General features: G+C 40.8%; 1 long non-coding RNA gene across 1 annotated transcript; it reads right to left on the bottom strand.

Moving 5' to 3' along the window:
• Window positions 1-5,835: 5,835 nt before the first annotated feature.
• On the bottom strand, window positions 5,836-10,209 carry LOC306918282. The gene is made up of 3 exons (XR_013789318.1): window positions 10,133-10,209; window positions 7,884-8,007; window positions 5,836-6,212 (listed from the first exon to the last, which is right to left on the bottom strand). It is a non-coding gene; the product is annotated as an uncharacterized lncRNA (long non-coding RNA).
• Window positions 10,210-14,568: the final 4,359 nt, after the last annotated feature.

Here is a 14,568-nt window from a genome sequence, read left to right as displayed (position 1 = left end):
TATATAAATATTCTACGCCATTAAATAAAATACATATTGTACCACATGTAACTTTAGAATAAATAAATACATATTCTACCACATGTAACTTTAGAATAAATAAATACATATTCTACCACATGGGAACTTCAGGAGAAAATACCCAAATAAAATGCATATTTCCATGTATGTGACAATGTTTGTCCATGAAGTGTTCTTGCTTACTGTAAATCACACTGGATTAAGAGCATCTGATAAATGACTAACTAGTTATATTGTATTATATACTAGTTTAATTCACAAACATTGATTTAAAGTTAAAGTAATCTATACTAGTTTACTACTAGTTCTAGTATTTAGTATTTTATACTAGTTTACTTCAGATAGGCTACATTCATTTAAAGTGTGAGTGCTGTTAATAAAATGCTGTACTAAAATATCTATAATACTAAAATGAATGGCCATAACCTCATAAAACATAATTAATAGTGATTCCGTGATTCATAATAAATAATTGATTTCACGTGAGGTTAAAAATGTAAAAACATGATGTGATGATAACATTCTGAGGCAGAACAAACGGTCTGTCTGTCAGTAACGCTACACTGGACCATTGATTGATTGATTGCAGTCATTGAACACAGCTGGTGCAAACATTTCGTCTCACTCAGGAATCTGTACACTACTATAATATATTACTACATACATACTTATAACTGTACACTTGCAGCTTATATTGTTAGTTATGATAATAGTAATTCATGTTGTATATTATATAAGACGTGGAGCCATGAAGGACAGACCAGACGCTCAAAGAACATATTCTAATTCTACTGTGACTCCAGAAGAACGGAACGGGTTTTCCACAACAAGACAACCAGGTAATAATCATAATGAAACAAAGCTGTAAACTAAACCAGTATCCATGGATACACCACACCAACCAGGTAATAATAATAATAATCATAATGAAACAACAAAGCTGTAAGCTAAACCAGTATCCATGGATACACCACTAGGTAATAATAATAATAATGAAACAACAAAGCTGTAAACTAAACCAGTATCCATGGATACACCACACCAACCAGGTAATAATAATAATAATCATAATGAAACAAAGCTGTAAACTAAACCAGTATCCATGGATACACCACACCAACCAGGTAATAATAATAATCATAATGAAACAAAGCTGTAAACTAAACCAGTATCCATGGATACACCACACCAACCAGGTAATAATAATAATAATCATAATGAAACAACAAAGCTGTAAACTAAACCAGTATCCATGGATACACCACACCAACCAGGTAATAATAATAATAATCATAATGAAACAACAAAGCTGTAAACTAAACCAGTATCCATGGATACACCACTAGGTAATAATAATAATAATGAAACAACAAAGCTGTAAACTAAACCAGTATCCATGGATACACCACTAGGTAATAATAATAATAATGAAACAACAAAGCTGTAAACTAAACCAGTATCCATGGATACACCAACCAGGTAATAATAATAATAATGAAACAACAAAGCTGTAAACTAAACCAGTATCCATGGATACACCAACCAGGTAATAATAATAATAATGAAACAACAAAGCTGTAAACTAAACCAGTATCCATGGATACACCAACCAGGTAATAATAATAATCATAATAATGAAACAACAAAGCTGTAAACTAAACCAGTATCCATGGATACACCACTAGGTAATAATAATCATAATGAAACAACAAAGCTGTAAACTAAACCAGTATCCATGGATACACCAACCAGGTAATAATAATAATCATAATAATGAAACAACAAAGCTGTAAGCTAAACCAGTATCCAAGGATACACCGATATAATAATAAGTTCTCTGTGTTGTGTTTGAGGGACGCGTTCAGCTGCATTTCTACATGTTTTCTCTATTTTCGTCAGTATTAATATTGGACGCTTTCGGAAATGAGCGGACTGTGAAAACAAACAAAAAGGCGAGTCAAAGCGCTGTTTATGTACATCTTGTACTGACTGTGCAATTTGTTATTGTTTTGAGAATTCCTTGATTTATTATTATTTATTATTATATAGACCTGCTCAGTGGGAGAACTGAGAAGAGTTAACTTTACTTCACGCGTTAATTTAAAATGTGTCTGTGCAGAAAATAGCAGACCTCCAAGCCCACGGCACGTCGCTTCCGTGACGCGGTGTGGGCTTGTAGATCTGCTTCCTGCTTTCTCTTCTTCTACACTAGACACATGGAGAGGACTCAGTGGCGCCCTCCGGTGGTTAATCTGATCATTACAGCCACATTTAGATATTGTAGTAGCATTATTCACGTTAGCTTTGTGTTTTAGTATTACGTTTTACGAGTTTTATTAGTTGTATTAAAGTATTTTTATTATTACTACCTGTTAGGAGTACTATTAGTTGTATTAAAGGACGGAACACAACTGTTGAATTAATGTAAAAAAAGGACGTTTTCACAATAAAGGCAGACTGTTTTCAAACATTGTTTAACCAGGAGGAAGCCCTTCTGTCTGTCTGGGCTAGCAGCTAACTGGCTAACAGCTAACTGGCTAACAGCTAGCAGCTAACAGGCTAACAGCTCGTATATAACTATGTTATAACAGCAGCTCTAACCTCACGTCACCATCTGGGCAGTTAACTGGCTAACAGCTAACTGCTCTTATAGCTACTAGCTCTGTGTGTTTCTATGGGCAGCTAACTGGCTAACAGCTCTTATATAACTCGGTGTGTTTCTATGGGCAGGGAAGCTAACTGGCTAATAGCTAGCTAACAGCTCTTGCTTTGTGTGACTGAGCAGCTAACATATAGCTCTGTTTCTATCTATGAACAGCTAACATATAGCTCTGTGTTTCTATCTATGAACAGCTAACATATAGCTCTGTGTTTCTATCTATGAACAGCTAACATATAGCTCTGTGTTTCTATCTATGAGCAGCTAACATATAGCTCTGTGTTTCTATCTATGAGCAGCTAACATATAGCTCTGTGTTTCTATCTATGAACAGCTAACATATAGCTCTGTGTTTCTATCTATGAACAGCTAACATATAGCTCTGTGTTTCTATCCGAACAGCTAACATATAGCTCTGTTTCTATCTATGAACAGCTAACATATAGCTCTGTGTTTCTATCTATGAACAGCTAACATATAGCTCTGTGTTTCTATCTGAACAGCTAACATATAGCTCTGTGTTTCTATCTATGAGCAGCTAACATATAGCTCTGTGTTTCTATCTGAACAGCTAACATATAGCTCTGTGTTTCTATCTATGAACAGCTAACATATAGCTCTGTGTTTCTATCTGAACAGCTAACATATAGCTCTGTGTTTCTATCTATGAACAGCTAACATATAGCTCTGTGTTTCTATCTATGAGCAGCTAACATATAGCTCTGTGTTTCTATCTATGAGCAGCTAACATATAGCTCTGTGTTTCTATCTATGAACAGCTAACATATAGCTCTGTGTTTCTATCTATGAGCAGCTAACATATAGCTCTGTGTTTCTATCTATGAACAGCTAACATATAGCTCTGTGTTTCTATCTATGAACAGCTAACATATAGCTCTGTGTTTCTATCTGAACAGCTAACATATAGCTCTGTGTTTCTATCTATGAACAGCTAACATATAGCTCTGTGTTTCTATCTATGAGCAGCTAACATATAGCTCTGTGTTTCTATCTATGAGCAGCTAACATATAGCTCTGTGTTTCTATCTATGAACAGCTAACATATAGCTCTGTGTTTCTATCTGAGCAGCTAATATATAGCTCTGTGTTTCTATCTGAGCAGCTAACATATAGCTCTGTGTTTCTATCTATGAACAGCTAACATATAGCTCTGTGTTTCTATCTGAGCAGCTAACATATAGCTCTGTGTTTCTATCTATGAACAGCTAACATATAGCTCTGTGTTTCTATCTGAACAGCTAACATATAGCTCTGTGTTTCTATCTATGAGCAGCTAACATATAGCTCTGTGTTTCTATCTATGAACAGCTAACATATAGCTCTGTTTCTATCTATGAACAGCTAACATATAGCTCTGTTTCTATCTATGAACAGCTAACATATAGCTCTGTGTTTCTATCTATGAACAGCTAACATATAGCTCTGTGTTTCTATCTATGAACAGCTAACATATAGCTCTGTGTTTCTATCTGAACAGCTAACATATAGCTCTGTGTTTCTATCTATGAACAGCTAACATATAGCTCTGTGTTTCTATCTATGAACAGCTAACATATAGCTCTGTTTCTATCTATGAACAGCTAACATATAGCTCTGTGTTTCTATCTATGAACAGCTAACATATAGCTCTGTGTTTCTATCTGAGCAGCTAACATATAGCTCTGTGTTTCTATCTATGAACAGCTAACATATAGCTCTGTGTTTCTATCTGAACAGCTAACATATAGCTCTGTGTTTCTATCTATGAGCAGCTAACATATAGCTCTGTGTTTCTATCTATGAACAGCTAACATATAGCTCTGTGTTTCTATCTATGAACAGCTAACATATAGCTCTGTGTTTCTATCTATGAACAGCTAACATATAGCTCTGTGTTTCTATCTATGAACAGCTAACATATAGCTCTGTTTCTATCTATGAACAGCTAACATATAGCTCTGTTTCTATCTATGAACAGCTAACATATAGCTCTGTGTTTCTATCTATGAACAGCTAACATATAGCTCTGTGTTTCTATCTATGAACAGCTAACATATAGCTCTGTGTTTCTATCTATGAACAGCTAACATATAGCTCTGTGTTTCTATCTATGAACAGCTAACATATAGCTCTGTTTCTATCTATGAACAGCTAACATATAGCTCTGTGTTTCTATCTATGAACAGCTAACATATAGCTCTGTGTTTCTATCTATGAGCAGCTAACATATAGCTCTGTGTTTCTATCTGAACAGCTAACATATAGCTCTGTGTTTCTATCTGAGCAGCTAACATATAGCTCTGTGTTTCTATCTGAACAGCTAACATATAGCTCTGTGTTTCTATCTGAACAGCTAACATATAGCTCTGTGTTTCTATCTGAACAGCTAACATATAGCTCTGTGTTTCTATCTGAACAGCTAACATATAGCTCTGTGTTTCTATCTGAACAGCTAACATATAGCTCTGTGTTTCTATCTGAACAGCTAACATATAGCTCTGTGTTTCTATCTATGAACAGCTAACATATAGCTCTGTGTTTCTATCTATGAGCAGCTAACATATAGCTCTGTGTTTCTATCTATGAACAGCTAACATATAGCTCTGTGTTTCTATCTATGAACAGCTAGCTAACAGCTAACAGGTCTAGAGCGGTGGTTCCCAAAGTGGGGTCTGGGGACCCCCGGGGGTCCTTGAGGGAGTTCCAGGGGGTCCCCAGCTAAATGATAGTTTGGAAACAAATGGACCCTTATGGGTCTGTAACTCAGAGTGTACAAATGGAACCAAATTGACCCTAACAGGTCCATTTGGTTCCATTTGTACATTCTCCATTAAATGGGGGTCCGTAGAAGACTAATGCATGTCAAACTGGGGGTCCTTGAAATTAAAATGGTTGAAAATCTCTGCTAGAGTTGTAAAAATCTTCTCTCATTGATTGATTGAAATATTTATTAACAGTTTGCAGAATTACAGTACATTTCAAACACAAACTCAATACAAAGACTGTTAACTGTGAGTGGACGACCCAATTAAGCATTACACTTGTTTCCAATAGGGTCCACCATGTTCAATTCATCAACACATTTAGAGACGTACAGATAGACACTTCTATATAGTCAAAGAACAGAACAGGAATTCATCATAAAGGAGGTAAAAAGGGAAAAGAGACATACAGTGAGGGGTCATGTGGGTCCTTGGCACATGTTTTCAAATGGGGGTCCGTGGGCTAATTAGTGTCCCATACCATAAACACCCATACTTTTGTAGCCCAGGGGGTATTTCCTTGTTGTAATTCAATTACAATTTAATACAATTTGTTACAATGTTTTCAACAGTGGATTGATGTACAATATGGATGGATGGATGATGATGATGGATGGATGGATGGATGGTTGGATGATCAGTTTGACGGACAGGCAGGAATAATGCAGGTCTGAACTTCTGTGTCCACTTCTCCGTCAGGCAGATCTCCACAGTCTGTTAACGGGTCTCCACTGAAATGAGCTTCAAGACGCTTCTTCCCAATGGTAGGCCTGGACACACGTGCACGCACACACACACACACACACACACACACATGCAGGTGCGCACGCACGCACGCACGCACACGCACACACACAATGTGTGGGTTAGGGTTAGTTACTGTCACTTAAAAAGCATAATATTGTTTCCCCAGACAGCTGGTTGGCAGGTATCAATACACTATATTAGACCCACATGTTTGTACCAGCGTGGATGATTAAATGTATTTATTGAGCGCCTCTTGTCTTGATTGTTTAAACATGACGTCATGGACCGCTAGGCTTGATAAGCCCAAAGCTTATCGATACCGGGTACTCGAACAGCCCAAAGCTTATCGATACCGGGTACTCGATAAGCCCGAAGCTTATCGATACCAGGTGATGCCGATACCGGGTACTCGATAAGCCCAAAGCCTATCGATACTGGGTACTCGATAAGCCCAAAGCTTATTGATACCGGGTACTCGATAAGCCCAAAGCTTATCGATTCCGGGTACTCGATAAGCCCAAAGCCTATCGATACCGGGTACTCGATAAGCCCAAAGCTTATCGATACCGGGTGATGCCGGGTACTCGATAAGCCCAAAGCTTATCGATACCGGGTACTCGATAAGCCCAAAGCTTATCGATACCGGGTACTCGATAAGCCCAAACCTTATCGCTACCGGTTACTCGATAAGCCCAAAGCTTATCGATACCGGGTACTCGATAAGCCCAAAGCTTATCGATACCGGATACTCGATAAGCCCAAAGCTAATCGATACCGGGTGATGCTGGGTACTCTATAAGCCCAAAGCTTATCGATACCGGGTACTCTATAAGCCCAAAGCGTATCGATACCGGGTACTCGATAAGCCCAAAGCTTATCGATACCGGGTACTCGATAAGCCCAAACCTTATCGATACCGGTTACTCGATAAGCCCAAAGCTTATCGATACCGGGTACTCGATAAGCCCAAAGCGTATCGATACCGGGTACTCGATAAGCCCAAAGCGTATCGATATCGGGTACTCGATAAGCCCAAAGCGTATCGATACCGGGTACTCGATAAGCCCAAAGCTTATCGATACCGGGTACTCGATAAGCCCAAACCTTATCGATACCGGTTACTCGATAAGCCCAAAGCTTATCGATACCGGGTACTCGATAAGCCCAAAGCGTATCGATACCGGGTGATACCGGGTACTCGATAAGCCCAAAGCTTATCGATACCGGGTACTCGATAAGCCCAAAGCTTATCGATACCGGGTACTCGATAAGCCCAAACCTTATCGATACCGGTTACTCGATAAGCCCAAAGCTTATCGATACCGGCTGGATACCGGGTACTCGATAAGCCCAAAGCTTATCGATACTGGGTACTCGATAAGCTTATCGGGTTTTTCCGGTTACCGGGTTTCGAGCTCCATCCCTACAGGTTCCAGTTACTTGTATCCTGATAGGTCGGTGTGTTAATAAGCTGTATGCTGATTGGTTAGAGGTTCCAGTTACTTGTATCCTGATAGGTCGGTGTGTTAATTAGCTGTATGCTGATTGGTTAGAGGTTCCAGTTACTTGTATCCTGATAGGTCGGTGTGTTAATAAGCTGTATGCTGATTGGTTAGAGAGGTTCCAGTTACTTGTATCCTGATAGGTCAGTGTGTTAATAAGCTGTATGCTGATTGGTTAGAGGTTCCAGTTACTTGTATCCTGATAGGTCAGGGTTGCAGATCCTCTGTCGGTTTCTCCTGCTTCGTTTTCCACTTCCAGTTTCACACGATGGTTTACACGGAGACCACTCCCCCCAGCCCGCCCACGAGCCTTCCACTGTCCAATCAGAGCACAGATACACATGGTTTACACGGAGACCACTCCCCCCAGCCCGCCCACGAGCCTTTCACTGTCCAATCAGAGCACAGATACACATGGTTTACACGGAGACCACTCCCCCCAGCCCGCCCACGAGCCTTTCACTGTCCAATCAGAGCACAGATACACATGGTTTACACGGAGACCACTCCCCCCAGCCCGCCCACGAGCCTTTCACTGTCCAATCAGAGCACAGATACACATGGTTTACACGGAGACCACTCCCCCCAGCCCGCCCACGAGCCTTTCACTGTCCAATCAGAGCACAGATACACATGGTTTACACGGAGACCACTCCCCCCAGCCCGCCCACGAGCCTTTCACTGTCCAATCAGAGCACAGATACACATGGTTTACACGGAGACCACTCCCCCCAGCCCGCCCACGAGCCTTTCACTGTGCACACACACACGTGCACGTGCACGCACGCACACTGCTTACTGATGATTATTGAGGACTATGTTTTATGTATGTGATGTTGTTCTGTCTCTATGTACAGTATGTGATGTATCACCATGTGTTGTTCTGTCTCTATGTACAGTATGTGATGTATCACCATGTGTTGTTCTGTCTCTATGTACAGTATGTGATGTATCACCATGTGTTGTTCTGTCTATATGTACAGTATGTGATGTATCACCATGTGTTGTTCTGTCTCTATGTACAGTATGTGATGTATCACCATGTGTTGTTCTGTCTCTATGTACAGTATGTGATGTACTGTATCACCATGTGTTGTTCTGTCTCTATGTACAGTATGTGATGTACTGTATCACCATGTGTTGTTCTGTTTCTATGTACAGTATGTGATGTATCACCATGTGTTGTTCTGTCTCTATGTACAGTATGTGATGTATCACCATGTGTTGTTCTGTCTCTATGTACAGTATGTGATGTATCACCATGTGTTGTTCTGTCTCTATGTACAGTATGTGATGTATCACCATGTGTTGTTCTGTCTCTATGTACAGTATGTGATGTATCACCATGTGTTGTTCTGTCTCTATGTACAGTATGTGATGTATCACCATGTGTTGTTCTTGCTTACTGTAAATCACTCTGGATTAATCCATTCAGGGCGGGAACCCCTTTTGGTGTTTTAACCATTATTTTAAACTTTATCTATTGAAAAACAGCAGACCTACAAGCTCATAGCGTGCCACCGAGTGCTGCGCTATAGAGCTTGTAGGTCTGCTATTTTCGAAAAACCGTGAACATGTGGCACAAATCTTTGAATATACGCATATTCTTTCAGAGCGAATGTTTTTTAACTCAAATCTTTGCTTCCGGGGGGGTCCCTGGAACAACATATTTTCAGATGGGGGTCCGCAGCTAAATATATATAATTCTGGGTGTCCTTGACATGTAAAAAGTTGAGAACCACTGGCAGGTTTTTCAGAAAACTGTCAGGATTTATAAGATATTTGTAGAATCAATGGTAGGTCTAAAATGGGTTAAGAGTGTCTGATAAATGACTACATTGTAAAACATGTTCAGTGGCTACACCTGGTGGCTACTCTGGGGTATAACGTCCTCCACCTGGTGGCTACTCTGGGGTATAACGTCCTACACCTGGTGGCTACTCTGGGGTATAACACCCTCCACCTGGTGGCTACTCTGGGGTATAACACCCTCCACCTGGTGGCTACTCTGGGGTATAACGTCCTACACCTGGTGGCTACTCTGGGGTATAACGTCCTACACCTGGTGGCTACTCTGGGGTATAACACCCTCCACCTGGTGGCTACTCTGGGGTATAACGTCCTACACCTGGTGGCTACTCTGGGGTATAACGTCCTACACCTGGTGGCTACTCTGGGGTATAACACCCTCCACCTGGTGGCTACTCTGGGGTATAACACCCTCCACCTGGTGGCTACTCTGGGGTATAACACCCTCCACCTGGTGGCTACTCTGGGGTATAACACCCTTCACCTGGTGGCTACTCTGGGGTATAACACCCTCCACCTGGTGGCTACTCTGGGGTATAACACCCTACACCCGGTCCACATCATAACCTCTAGTTGTTTATCTTCAGATGTAATAACAACAACAATAATAACAATAATAATAATAGTCTTACATGGACATGCGTCCACATCATAACATCCTTGTGTCTCTAGTTGTTTGTCTTCAGGGCAGTGTCTTCCTTTGTAGTCTCTGTGAAGAAAGATTACATCTAAGTTACAGTAACAGTACTAGATTACATTCAGGGCAGGTGCTGTTTTAATAGAGCGGCGGTGGTTCAGCGGTAGAGTGGCCGGATGGGATCCGGAAGGTTCCCGGTTCGAACCCTGTGGGCTCCCCCAGAGTTAGTGTTGAAGTGTCCTTGAGCAAGACTCTAAACCCCTGATTGCTCCTGATGTGCAGGTTGGTGCCTTGCATGGTTTCCTCCACCATCGGTGTGTGAATGTGTGTGTGAATGGGTGAATGTAATGCAGTCTATGTAAAGGTGTGTGAATGGGTGAATGTAATGCAGTCTATGTAAAGGTGTGTGAATGGGTGAATGTAATGCAGTCTATGTAAAGGTGTGTGAATGTGTGTGTGTGTGAATGGGTGAATGTAATGCAGTCTATGTAAAGGTGTGTGAATGTGTGTGTGTCAATGGGTGAATGTAATGCAGTCTATGTAAAGGTGTGTGAATGTGTGTGTGTGTGTGTGTGAATGGGTGAATGTAATGCAGTCTATGTAAAGGTGTGTGAATGTGTGTGTGAATGGGTGAATGTAATGCAGTCTATGTAAAGGTGTGTGAATGGGTGAATGTAATGCAGTCTATGTAAAGGTGTGTGAATGTGTGTGTGTCAATGGGTGAATGTAATGCAGTCTATGTAAAGGTGTGTGAATGTGTGTGTGTGTGTGTGTGTGTGTGTGTGTGTGAATGGGTGAATGTAATGCAGTCTATGTAAAGGTGTGTGAATGTGTGTGTGAATGGGTGAATGTAATGCAGTCTATGTAAAGGTGTGTGAATGTGTGTGTGAATGGGTGAATGTAATGCACAGTCTATGTAAAGCTGTGTGAATGTGTGTGTGAATGGGTGAATGTAATGCAGTCTATGTAAAGGTGTGTGAATGTGTGTGTGAATGGGTGAATGTAATGCACAGTCTATGTAAAGGTGTGTGAATGTGTGAATCTAATGCAGTCTATGTAAAGGTGTGTGAATGTGTGAATATAATGCAGTCTATGTAAATGTGTGTGAATGGGTGAATCTAATGCAGTCTATGTAAAGGTGTGTGAATGTGTGAATATAATGCAGTCTATGTAAAGATGGGTGAATGGGTGAATCTAATGCAGTCTATGTAAAGATGGGTGAATAGGTGAATCTAATGCAGTCTATGTAAAGATGGGTGAATGGGTGAATATAATGCAGTCTATGTAAAGATGGGTGAATGGGTGAATCTAATGCAGTCTATGTAAAGATGGGTGAATGGGTGAATCTAATGCAGTCTATGTAAAGATGGGTGAATGGGTGAATCTAATACAGTCTATGTAAAGATGGGTGAATGGGTGAATATAATGCAGTCTATGCAAATATGGGTGAATGTGTGAATCTAATGCAGTCTATGTAAAGGTGTGTGAATGGGTGAATGTAATGCACAATCATTTTAAAGGTGTGTGAATGTGTGAATCTAATGCAGTCTATGTAAAGATGGGTGAATGGGTGAATATAATGCAGTCTATGTAAAGGTGTGTGAATCTAATGCAGTCTATGTAAAGATGGGTGAATGGGTGAATATAATGCAGTCTATGTAAAGGTGTGTGAATCTAATGCAGTCTATGTAAAGATGGGTGAATGGGTGAATATAATGCAGTCTATGTAAAGGTGTGTGAATGTGTGAATATAATGCAGTCTATGTAAATGTGTGTGAATCTAATGCAGTCTATGTAAAGATGGGTGAATGGGTGAATATAATGCAGTCTATGTAAAGGTGTTTGAATGGGTGAATGGGTGAACGTGGTACCTGTGCAGACATTGCTTGGATCTGTCCCGAGTTCCTGCTCTGGTCAGACAAAGAATGGATCTACCTCCAAACTCACAGGCTGACCACTCGGTCCAGTCTGACCACACCCCGTCCACTGTTAGCACACACACACACACACACACACACACACACACACACACACACACACACACACACACACACACACACACACACACACAGAAACAAACATTGATTCACCTCCTTTATGTAAGGGATAATGTCTGGCTAGCTGGTCGTTGTAGGGAGATAATTCACCTCCTTTATGTAAGGGATAATGTCTGGCTAGGTGGTCGTTGTAGGAGATAATTCACCTCCTTTATGTAAGGGATAATATCTGGCTAGGTGGTCGTTGTAGGGAGATAATTCACCTCCTTTATGTAAGGGATAATGTCTGGCTAGGTGGTCGTTGTAGGGAGATAATTCACCTCCTTTATGTAAGGGATAATGTCTGGCTAGGTGGTCGTTGTAGGGAGATAATTCACCTCCTTTATGTAAGGGATAATGTCTGGCTAGCTGGTCGTTGTAGGGAGATAATTCACCTCCTTTATGTAAGGGATAATGTCTGGCTAGGTGGTCGTTGTAGGGAGATAATTCACCTCCTTTATGTAAGGGATAATGTCTGGCTAGGTGGTCATTGTAGGGAGATAATTCACCTCCTTTATGTAAGGGATAATGTCTGGCTAGGTGGTCGTTGTAGGGAGATAATTCACCTCCTTTATGTAAGGGATAATGTCTGGCTAGGTGGTCGTTGTAGGGAGATAATTCACCTCCTTTATGTAAGGGATAATGTCTGGCTAGCTGGTCGTTGTAGGGAGATAATTCACCTCCTTTATGTAAGGGATAATGTCTGGCTAGCTGGTCGTTGTAGGGAGATAATTCACCTCCTTTATGTAAGGGATAATGTCTGGCTAGCTGGTCGTTGTAGGGAGATCATTCACCTCCTTTATGTAAGGGATAATGTCTGGCTAGCTGGTCGTTGTAGGGAGATCATTCACCTCCTTTATGTAAGGGATAATGTCTGGCTAGCTGGTCGTTGTAGGGAGATCATTCACCTCCTTTATGTAAGGGATAATGTCTGGCTAGCTGGTCGTTGTAGGGACATAATTCACCTCCTTTATGTAAGGGATAATGTCTGGCTAGCTGGTCGTTGTAGGGAGATAATTCACCTAATTTATGTAAGGGATAATGTCTGGCTAGGTGGTCGTTGTAGGGAGATAATTCACCTAATTTATGTAAGGGATAATGTCTGGCTAGCTGGTCATTGTAGGAGATAATTTAACTCCTTTATGTAAGGGATAATGTCTGGCTAGCTGGTCGTTGTAGGGAGATAATTTACCTCCTTTATGTAAGGGATAATGTCTGGCTAGCTGGTCGTTGTAGGGAGATAATTCACCTAATTTATGTAAGGGATAATGTCTGGCTAGGTGGTCGTTGTAGGGAGATAATTCACCTAATTTATGTAAGGGATAATGTCTGGCTAGCTGGACATTGTAGGAGATAATTTAACTCCTTTATGTAAGGGATAATGTCTGGCTAGCTGGTCGTTGTAGGGAGATAATTCACCTCCTTTATGTAAGGGATAATGTCTGGCTAGCTGGTCGTTGTAGGGAGATAATTCACCTAATTTATGTAAGGGATAATGTCTGGCTAGCTGGTCGTTGTAGGGAGATAATTCACCTCCTTTATGTAAGGGATAATGTCTGGCTAGCTGGTCGTTGTAGGGAGATAATTCACCTCCTTTATGTAAGGGATAATGTCTGGCTAGGTGGTCGTTGTAGGAGATAATTCACCTCCTTTATGTAAGGGATAATGTCTGGCTAGCTGGTCGTTGTAGGGAGATAATTCAACTCCTTTATGTGAGGGATAATGTCTGGCTAGCTGGTCATTGTAGGGAGATAATTCACCTCCTTTATGTAAGGGATAATGTCTGGCTAGCTGGTCGTTGTAGGGAGATAATTCACCTAATTTATGTAAGGGATAATGTCTGGCTAGCTGGTCGTTGTAGGGAGATAATTCACCTCCTTTATGTAAGGGATAATGTCTGGCTAGCTGGTCATTGTAGGGAGATAATTCACCTCTTTTATGTAAGGGATAATGTCTGGCTAGCTGGTCGTTGTAGGGAGATAATTCACCTCCTTTATGTAAGGGATAATGTCTGGATAGGTGGTCGTTGTAGGGAGATAATTCACCTCCTTTATGTAAGGGATAATGTCTGGCTAGCTGGTCGTTGTAGGGAGATAATTCACCTCCTTTATGTAAGTGATAATGTCTGGTTAGGTAGTCGTTGTAGGGAGATAATTCACCTCCTTTATGTAAGGGATAATGTCTGGCTAGGTGGTCATTGTAGGGAGATAATTCACCTCCTTTATGTAAGGGATAATGTCTGGCTAGCTGGTCGTTGTAGGGAGATAATTCACCTCCTTTATGTAAGGGATAATGTCTGGCTAGCTGGTCGTTGTAGGGAGATAATTCACCTCCTTTATGTAAGGGATAATGTCTGGCTAGCTGGTCGTTGTAGGGAGATAATTCACCTCCTTTA

Source organism: Electrona antarctica (assembly GCF_951216825.1).
Source record: "Electrona antarctica genome assembly, contig: scaffold_141, whole genome shotgun sequence".
NCBI classification, from domain to species: domain Eukaryota; kingdom Metazoa; phylum Chordata; class Actinopteri; order Myctophiformes; family Myctophidae; genus Electrona; species Electrona antarctica.
The sequence above is the reverse complement of the archived record's forward strand: the minus strand, read 5'-3'. Positions and strand labels throughout refer to the sequence as shown.